This window comes from Lepisosteus oculatus, chromosome 18 (assembly GCF_040954835.1).
Source record: "Lepisosteus oculatus isolate fLepOcu1 chromosome 18, fLepOcu1.hap2, whole genome shotgun sequence".
NCBI lineage: Eukaryota > Metazoa > Chordata > Actinopteri > Semionotiformes > Lepisosteidae > Lepisosteus > Lepisosteus oculatus.
Window position 1 is genome coordinate 6,688,693 of NC_090713.1, and position 9,498 is coordinate 6,698,190.

A 9,498-nucleotide genomic window follows, 5' to 3' on the forward strand; every position below is an offset into this window, starting at 1 on the left:
TCAAAAATTACTGTACTTTGCATGATTGGAAACAAATGCGTGATTGCGAAATGCTGTGGTGTTACTTTTACAAAGACGGTCAATGAAAAAAAGAATGTGGACCAGGGTAATACTTTGAGTTTACAGCTTGTCCAAGGTCATTCATTATTAATACTATTAGTAATATCTTCGTTAAAGACTTTGATGGCGACAGCTCAAACATGAGAGGTTGAGCTTTATTAGCTCCACCTTGCAGAAATTCTGGATACTATTATTTTGCTTGCGGTATTATAGGAGAATTTACGGTAACTAGCGGTATTTACCGGTAACTCGCGGTAGACTGCGTACAGCGTACCGGAAAATAATGCGGTATCGCCCGCGCATTTTGAATGGCTGCATCTGTATGTGGCAGATTATCCCTCGTCTGCTCGACAATCTGACACTTGGGTCAAAATTACTCCTGGTCTGGTTTCCTTGTCCAGGCTAGATTATTTTTTATTGGTATTCCCATCAGTGTTATGGTTCCCCCATCTTGCCAACAGAGAGTTTCTAGACTTTGTTATTGGAATGTGTTTTATGGTTGTCTTCCTGGTCCTGGACCTTTGCTTGTTTCTATAATTTGGGTGTAAATTGTGCTTTATTGTTCTTTTTTGAATTTCTTTGACTTTTGGAACCTGCATAGGGCCCATTCCTTGAATATCCTTGAATATCAGAGCTGTTGGACAGCTTTTACAATGAGTTCAATTTAGTCACCCATTTAGCTTTTCCGACCAAAGTATGGTGTTCTTTCATTTCATTGCTTTTTCAACTAAAACATTTAAATTTTACTGGCATTTCAAAACTAGACTGGTAAAAGGTGCACATTTTATGAAATGGCTTGAATTTTTCTGGGAAAAGTGGACAAGGCAGAAGCAGTCTTTTCTTTCACTGCGACTGTGGTGGGGCACGGCTAAAATGGAGATTAGATGCTTCTGTCAGCAGTACACTGATCATGTTTCTCACAGTACATCTATCGTCATGAGGCAGCTAGAACAAGAATATTCTGAGCTCCATGCAGCTTGGCAGGCTGTTTTGGATGATAGATAATTTGAGGGTCTTCAATCTAAGAAGAAGAAATTGGCAGACCTATCAGATGCATGAGTACAAGGGGCACTGGTGTGCTTGAGGTTTCAGAAACTCTTTCATTTGATTGGAGAAGAAAGCAGCTCAAGGAAAGATGACCCTTTGTTTAAAGACTCAAATGGAATAGGAACTGGGGTAATGTAAGCTAATTTAACTCCAGGTAGGGGCCTGGGTCAATTTGTAGGCATGCTGAGGCTCTCTATGCTGACTTGTACACAGCAGGGCCTGTGAACGGGTCCTAGGAAGCACAGTGGATTCTACAGCATTTGCCTTAGGTTCAGGAAAAGAAGAAAGATCACCTCAGGGAAGAGCGGCTTTGTTATCATGTTGATAACTGAGTGTTTTTCGGCATAATTATTTCAATCAGAATGTCCTTTTGATCTTGCATATTTTTGTATGGGGGACGGGAGGGTAGGCGAGTTTTGTTGTTGCTGGTTGTGAAATGTTTTGTAAGTTAATGGATTAAAGATTGTTTTAAAAAACATATCTATAACTTTCCATTTAAAAAAGATGCTAACACATCACCAGCAACAGGACACTCTTCATAAATCGCAAGACACTTTTGGCTATGCTTGTATTTAAATTCTATAATTGGAAAAAGATTCTCTTGAGGAGCTCAGCATTGACTGGGATTTAAAAGCAGTTTTCTGGCAACAGCCCTAATCCTTCCACATGCCACATTCAATGCTTCAACATGGTGGTTTTACAAAGTAGTGCAGTCCCACAACAGAATTTTTTTTTAAAAAAGGCAGTATGTTTCAATATGTTGAGCTGTGTGCAGCGCAGTGTGCTGCATAATCTAGTGTTACCCTAAGAGACTGCCATCTAGACTATGGATAGGCATGGGGGTGAGCACTGTACCAAAGAAAGTTGTAGACTCCTAGCAGTGGCAATGTCGATGGAGTTTCCTGGCAATCCAAAGTCTATAAAAACTTATTCGTGCAATTTGGACTTTTCTGCTACAAAAGTGACCAGAACCATCAAACATCAAGAAGACTCTGTCCCCAGCTGCATGGGTTCCTTGGTTGTAGTTTGAAGAGCTCTGGATTCAGCATGAGCTGTAGATGTGGAGAAGCTTGTGCCAATGGGTTGGCAGAAGAGGATGGCAGATCAATCTTGTGTCATTCCTCTCAGAGCTCCTGGACACAAGTATCCAGGCGAAAGGCGAGCAAGGTCATCTTCTCGAGGGTAGATGGTAAACTCCTGTTGGCCATCAGGTTCTTAACACACAGCTTTTCTGCTCATCCACTGTTGACAGCCAGGATTTTGAACCATGTGTGTTGATCTGCTCCTTGCTTCAGTTGCTAGGGCTGGAAGGCGGATTTAGATTATCTTTGTGGCAAAGCAAAGGTGTGGTACAATTCGATATGGACCAATTCAATGACATTTTTGCATTAAAAGCTAGGTCAGATATAGGGTGAAAAAGACTTAGGTTGTCCAGTACTATATTTGTTGTTTCAGGTACAGGGCCATTGGTACCCTCCAGTGCACAAAAACTCATTTATTATGTTGTGGTCCACAGGGCAGAGGACAGAAAAACAGGATTGAAATAGAACAGTAGGAATGGAATCCAAAAAGAGTAATTAACAAGGAGCTATTGTACCTTGCTCATTTCATTTCTATTCTCTTTCTCTCATCCAGTTCATTCCAGCGCGTCCTATCAATCATGACTCAAAATGTTACAAAATGAATCCCACTGTAAATGACAGGGCCCACTGTCTTGTCTACATTATGGCAGCAGATCAGCTGAGCATTATGAATGAACATGTTGTGAAGCTCATGAAAGAAATCAGAAAAAGAATCTCTGACAGTGGTAAGAAAATTATCATATAAGAAGCTATGAAATGTAATGTTTAAAAAATTATATGTAATATTTTTTAAATTAATAAATAAAATCATGTTTCAAATTGATTTCACGCAATACAGTAACAATGTATGGTTGGGACATGACAAATTATTCAGTTAAAATGTTTTCAAAATTTGATATAGTTTGCACACCAAAAGTTTCATTGCTACAAATCTGCTAATATTCAATATGTCTATATAAATATTTGAACTCTGTGCTATATACAGATGCAGCCATTCAAAGTGCGCAGTACACACACGTACCGGAGATAATTGGCTACGGCGTCGCGCACTGTGACGCACGATGAAGCGCGGTACCGCGGTACGTGGTTGGTTGACCGACAGGGGCACTCGTGGTCCGTTGGTCTGTCGTAGAACATTGTAGTATTGAATATTTATATGGAATTTATATGGAATTTTACCACTGAAGGGAAATCTAAGTACCTGAGCATAAAAAGAATAGGAGCATACTACAAGGCGTGTGAAGGCCATAAACTATATTAATTTTGGAACTTAAACATACAGTATATGGCTGGTCTCGGTACTTTAAAGAAAACATACACACCCGTATTCCATTTCTCCCTAAACATTTTAAGCATCGAAGTCTTTAACTAACGTGATACCGGAGTCAACAAGCATACTTTTAGAATTTGATTAAAAGGGAATATAATATGAAATCGCGTAACTAAAGGAATTAATAACAATATAATTATATTCATGTTGCAAAAAATTTGCAACGGACATAAAAACTCCCTTGCTTTTAACAGAGCATTCCATAATTTCTAACTACGAAAATTATTTAAACTGCAACACTTATCATTCAACCAGAGCTCAAAATATCACAAGGATCCTCTAGAGCACAGCAAAGACTGTATTAAAAGAATCGCGTATCTAAAGAAATTAATAAGATATAATTATATTCTTGTACTGCGACAGGGCTGTGTAGGGCTGTTTCACCTCTGTCTTCATGTGACTCTATTCAAAAGCCATTTAGCAAAGAGGGGATAAGAAGAGTGACAAACTAGTACAGTACAGTACTTTAGATCTTTTTTTCTGAACAGGGGAAAATCTGATCATGTTTCTCTGTGGTTCTCAAACTTTTTGGACCAAGTACCACCCCTAATCCAAACAAAGCATCCAAGTACCACCTACAAGTCATCATCTCATAGGAACCCCAGAAATTATCAATGACCAACATGAGCGCATGTGCACACACACTCACACATACATATAATAAATATTATAATAATAAACTTTGTTTGATATATTAAAATGTGGCTTCTCAAAGTGTTTTACAGAAAAAACAAAACATAAAAATAAAAAAGCACCATTTCAGTGAGAGGGGTGAGCCTGTTTAGTCGAGCAAAGCAGATGTGAATTAATTTTTCAAGCCTTGATACAATTCACAACAGTCTAACAGATTTTAAATCGTCAGGCATTTCTTGACGGCAAAGGTCTCGCGGTGGATGTTGCAATGAAACCATTCATTTCTGGAGCAACCTCTCTAATTCGTGCAACTACACCGCTGTGTCGGCTTGTCATTGCTCTAGCACCGCCTGTACAAACTCTGACACATTTTATCCAGTCGATGCCATTCTCTTCGATAAATTCATTCAGAAGCTGAAATACGTGCTCTCCTGTAGTTCCTGTTGGTAGCGGCTTACAGACCAGAAAGTCCTCACGGGACGTACCCTCAAACTCGTATCTAACGTAAACGAGCAAATTGGCCAAATCGACTATAAACTCATCTAATTGCAGTGAAAAACATCTGCTCATCTTAACGCACTCTGTCAGCGTACTTTTGATATAATCCTTCATTTCAATAATTCTATGAATGACTGTGTCTTTCGGGGGGGGGCAGCAGGTCAAGCTGTTCAGCAGCTTTTTCTCCACACATAATAGTGTGGGGCTTACCTGCTTTAGCAATCCGCAAGCTTGCATTTTTCCACGTTTCCGTTTTTATTTCAGTGTTTATTATAAGTATTTATTTCATGCGCATGGGAGAGAACACAGAGACGCTGGGTGTATTTTTCTCAAATTAACTTAGAACAGTTCTTAAATATTTTTCTGTTATTTTTCAAGCTTTCCTGTGCTCACAAGATTACCAGTGTTCATAGCACGCATTTCTATGCATTCCTGTGTTTACAATGTTGGCATTGTTCCAAAATCACGCACATTCTCCTTTCTCCCTATTTGCTGGAGATACAGTAGCTTTTTTTAAATACAATTGGTCACTTGCGTCCATAGCACGCATTCCTATAGAGTTGTATAGAATTACAGAGTATCTCTTGTGTCCACTGAAGTTTTAGCGCGCACTGTATCGTAGTATGTAGGCTGCGTATTCGACACGTATAAAAATACAAAATATGAAAACCCGTCCCGATTTTTTCAGCGCACACAATACAGTTCCAGGGTCATTTGGCGTACCACCTGGTGGCACGCCATGTACCACTGCCGGTACGCGTACCACAGTTTGAGAACCACTGCTCTATAACAATAATAAAAAACATTGCCACACCTGGACTGTTAAACCAACGCATTAGCACCTCAAAGCCCATTGAGGAGCTGGGCGCAATAACTGTTTTGTCCCTTGATTTACTGATCTGCATTAATTACAGAAATCGAGTTCCTGCTCTTTGCAGATGACCTGGTCCTGCTATCGCCCACAGAACAGAGGCTGCCGCAGAACCTGGCGCTGCTGGGGCAGCACTGTCAGACCTGAGCCCTGACAGTCAATCTGGACAAGACCAGAGTTATGGTTTTCCAGAAAAAAAGCCAGACCCCTATTAGTCTTCCTGAGATCGTTGGATTATGAACGAATAAAAGCATCTTATTAAAAACACGTTTGCATTTGTTTGGGATCTATATTATGTATTTTTCATATGTAAGATATAATGATGTGTTTCCGCTTACACATCGCATGACTTTAATAGCTAGAAAAACAGGTTTCGATTCACATTATCTGGTGAGCCTTGTTTTGTCAAAGGACAGCACAAAAAAAAAACAGACATTGTGTGGTACAGCACGGAGTTCAGTCAATTCAAACAAGTTCAGTTTAAAAAAAACTGCAATGGACATAAAAACTCCCTTGCTTTTAACAGAGCGTTTCATAATTGCCAACTACAAAATTTATTTAAACTACGACACTTATCATTCAACTTTAAATAAACTTTATTTTATATAGCGTTTTAAACGAATAAGTAATTAGATTGCTCATAAACCTAATCGCTTTTTCTACATAAACACAGTGTGATTGCTCTCTGAAAATGCTTTTTCTTTATATTTAGGCTCAGATTTCAACTATAGATCGTATTGTAGCGGCAAGGCTTATTAATAAGAAAGAATTAAGTGTTCTGAGCCTTCCCAAATGAGGCCCCATTTCTCTGTTCATCTCTGTGGTGCAGCCACAGAGAGACTATTCATGCAGGGTGATTTAAGATGTTTTCTCCTGATAAGGACAGCTCCCAAAGGGGGATGCACTTAGCTAAGCCTGGCTATCATGATCAATGGTCATCCATTGGTGCCTATCTGTCTAGGGAGTGCCAGTTGGACATCTGGACTGCATTACTAAGTGTCAGGAGTAAGTGACTCATATCTCACCTTGATCAACCAATCAGGGACTGGTAGGGCCGAGTAACCCACGTGGGACTCTGATGCCCACGGAACTTTCAGCCAATCAACGAGCTGAAGTTCCTCCAGGTAAAAACAGGCAACACAGAGAGCCTGTGAGATTCAGATTCAGATTCAGTAAGATTCAGTAAGATTCTGGAGAGGATTCTGTGGACTGTTCTAAAGGGAATTCAAAGGAGAATTCCAGGGCAGGACGGCCCAGGAGCAGAAGGCTCCCAAGGGCAGGACATTCTCGCAGCGCGCCTCTTGACCATCCTGAGACTCAGCCCAGACAACCACGGAACAGCCAGTGTGTCCGAGTGCCAGAACTTTCCTTTGTTCTAAGAGACTAGAGCGGAGGTTGCCAGAGAATAACCAGAGGATCCACCCGAGGTTAGCACCAGCAGCAGGCCTCGTGAACAGGTTGGAACTGTGGACAGCTGAATCACTATTCAGAACTAGCTCTTCATCAGGAACGAACCGGTCCTCTTCCTGACTTGCTGGGACCCACAGTCATCTTTTCTCCTGTGCACAAACTTTGCTAGTTAAAGCCAACAGTGAGCATCAGCAGCGCACCGTCGCAAGCCGCACAGCACAGCCTGGCACGGAGCCAGGGAGCGCGGATTGGACAGCAACAGCCTGCAACTGTTTCTTTGTGCCCGCAAGAGATCTGAATCCCCAGAGATTGGATGAGTATTCAACTTCAATGCATTATAGCTCGAGAATTCAATTGTTATCCCAACCAGTTGATATCAATTTAATTCCTAAGAGTTATGTACTTGTTTGAGTATCTAATGTAGAAGCTATAACCAAGTTCATTTATGAAACGGTCTAAATGAATGATATACTGAACGTATGTCCTCTTGATATGTGTAACACTTTGTAACTGACCGAATATACCTTTTGTATTCTGATAACCCTCTCGATAAGATCTGTTAGTTTATATGCATATTCTACGTATTAATAAATGTATCCTCGTGTATTAGTACCTGTGTGTGTGCGTTGTTTGAGTTATGTCGCATGGTTTGATTCTAAAGCCATCAAAAGAATCAACTTTGTGATTTACTGCTACAATTAATAATTGTCTCAGTAAATGCCCAAACCCTACAGAACTGGTGCCTTCAGAGAGCCACTACATTTAATTTTGCTATGGCTATGATTACATATTTGGCGTCCCTGAACCGGTTTTCTTACAGTATTATTATAAACTTTCTTGGAAAAATGTATTTTATGTAAACCATGTTTGCTATTAATTCATTTAGGGCTAGAGTATGTTAATTGTCTTCCAATCGAGTCGAGTTGACATTAGAAGCTTTCCACGCCCAGACTGTTACACCAACATATTAGCATGTTAAAGCGATTTCATTGAGGAGCCTAGCTTTCTTAACTAATAAGTACTGTACTTCCTACTTTGAAAATACCTGTGAAACCGGTTTAATTCGTCACAGCCAGCACTCCCACAGAGAGGGGGGTTGTACTCGTTAATGTCTTAGCACAAAGCAGAAACTTCTTGTACTTTCCGATGACATACAAGTGGAAAGATTACAGATTTTAATCGTCTTTTTTCTGAACCAGGGAAAATCTGATCATGTTTCTCTATAACAATAATAAAAAACTTTATTTTACATATCACCTTTAAAAGTGGCATCTCAAAACAATACAGTAGATGTAAACCACAGATTACAAAGTAAGTACCCAAACAAACGCAAACGCGTTTCTAATAAAATGCTTTTATTCATTCAGCAGAGAGAGAGCGTAAAACCTGGGCGTAACAGCTGTTCCTTTTTCTGATCACTCGCTCTCTGGATAAACGTCTCGCCTGTCCTGTTCTTTGTTTTCCTAATTTGCCGATTATGCCTGCTGCGATCCACTCCTACCCTCACACCTGTAGTGTGCTCTCTGAAGGCACCAGTTCTGTAGGGTTTGGGCATTTACTGGGACAATTATTAATTGTAGCAGTAAATCACAAAATGATTCTTTTGATGGCCTTAGAATCTAACCATGCGATATAACTCAAACAACGCACACACACTGGTACTAATACACGAGGATACATTTATTAATACATAGAATATGCATGTAAACCTAACAGATCTTATCGAGAGGGTTATCAGAATACAAAAGGTATATATTCAGTCAGTTACAAAGTGTTACACATATCAAGAGGACATACGTTCAGTATATCATTAATTTAGACCGTTTCATAAATGAACTTGGTTATAACTTCTACATTAGATACTCAAAACAAGTACATAACTCTTAGGAATTAAATTGATATCAACTGGTTGGGATAACAATTGAATTCTCGAGCTGTAATGCAGTGAAGTTGAATACTCATTCAATCTTTGGGGATTCAGATCTCCTGCGGGGACAAAGAAACAGTTGCAGGCTGTTGCTGTCCAATCCGCGCTCTCTGGCTCGGTGCCAGGCTGTGCTGTGCGGCTTGCAACGGTGCGCTGCTGATGCTCACTGGCCGGCTAGTTAGTGTTGGCTTTAACTAGCAAAGGTTGTGCACAGGAGAAAAGATGACTGTGGGTCCCAGCAAGTCAGGACCGGTTCATTCCTGATGAAGCGCTAGTTCTGAATAGTGATTCAGCTGTCCACAGTTCCGACCTGTTCATGAGGCTTGCTGCTGATGCTAACCTCGGGTGGATCCTCTGGTTACTCTCTGGCAACCTCCGCTCTAGACTCTTAGAACAGAGGAAAGTTCTGGCACTCGGACACACTGGCCGTTCCGTGGTTGTCCGGGCTGAGTCTCAGGATGGTTAGGAGGCGCGCTGCGAGAATGTCCTGCCCTTGGGAGCCTTTTTGCTCCTGGGCCGTCCTGCCCTGGAATTGTCTCGCACCCCTGCAAATTCTCCTTAGAATTCTCCTTAGAATTCTCCAGAATAGTCTCGGAGCTCTGTGTTGCCTGTTTTACCTGGACGAACTTCAGCTCGTTCA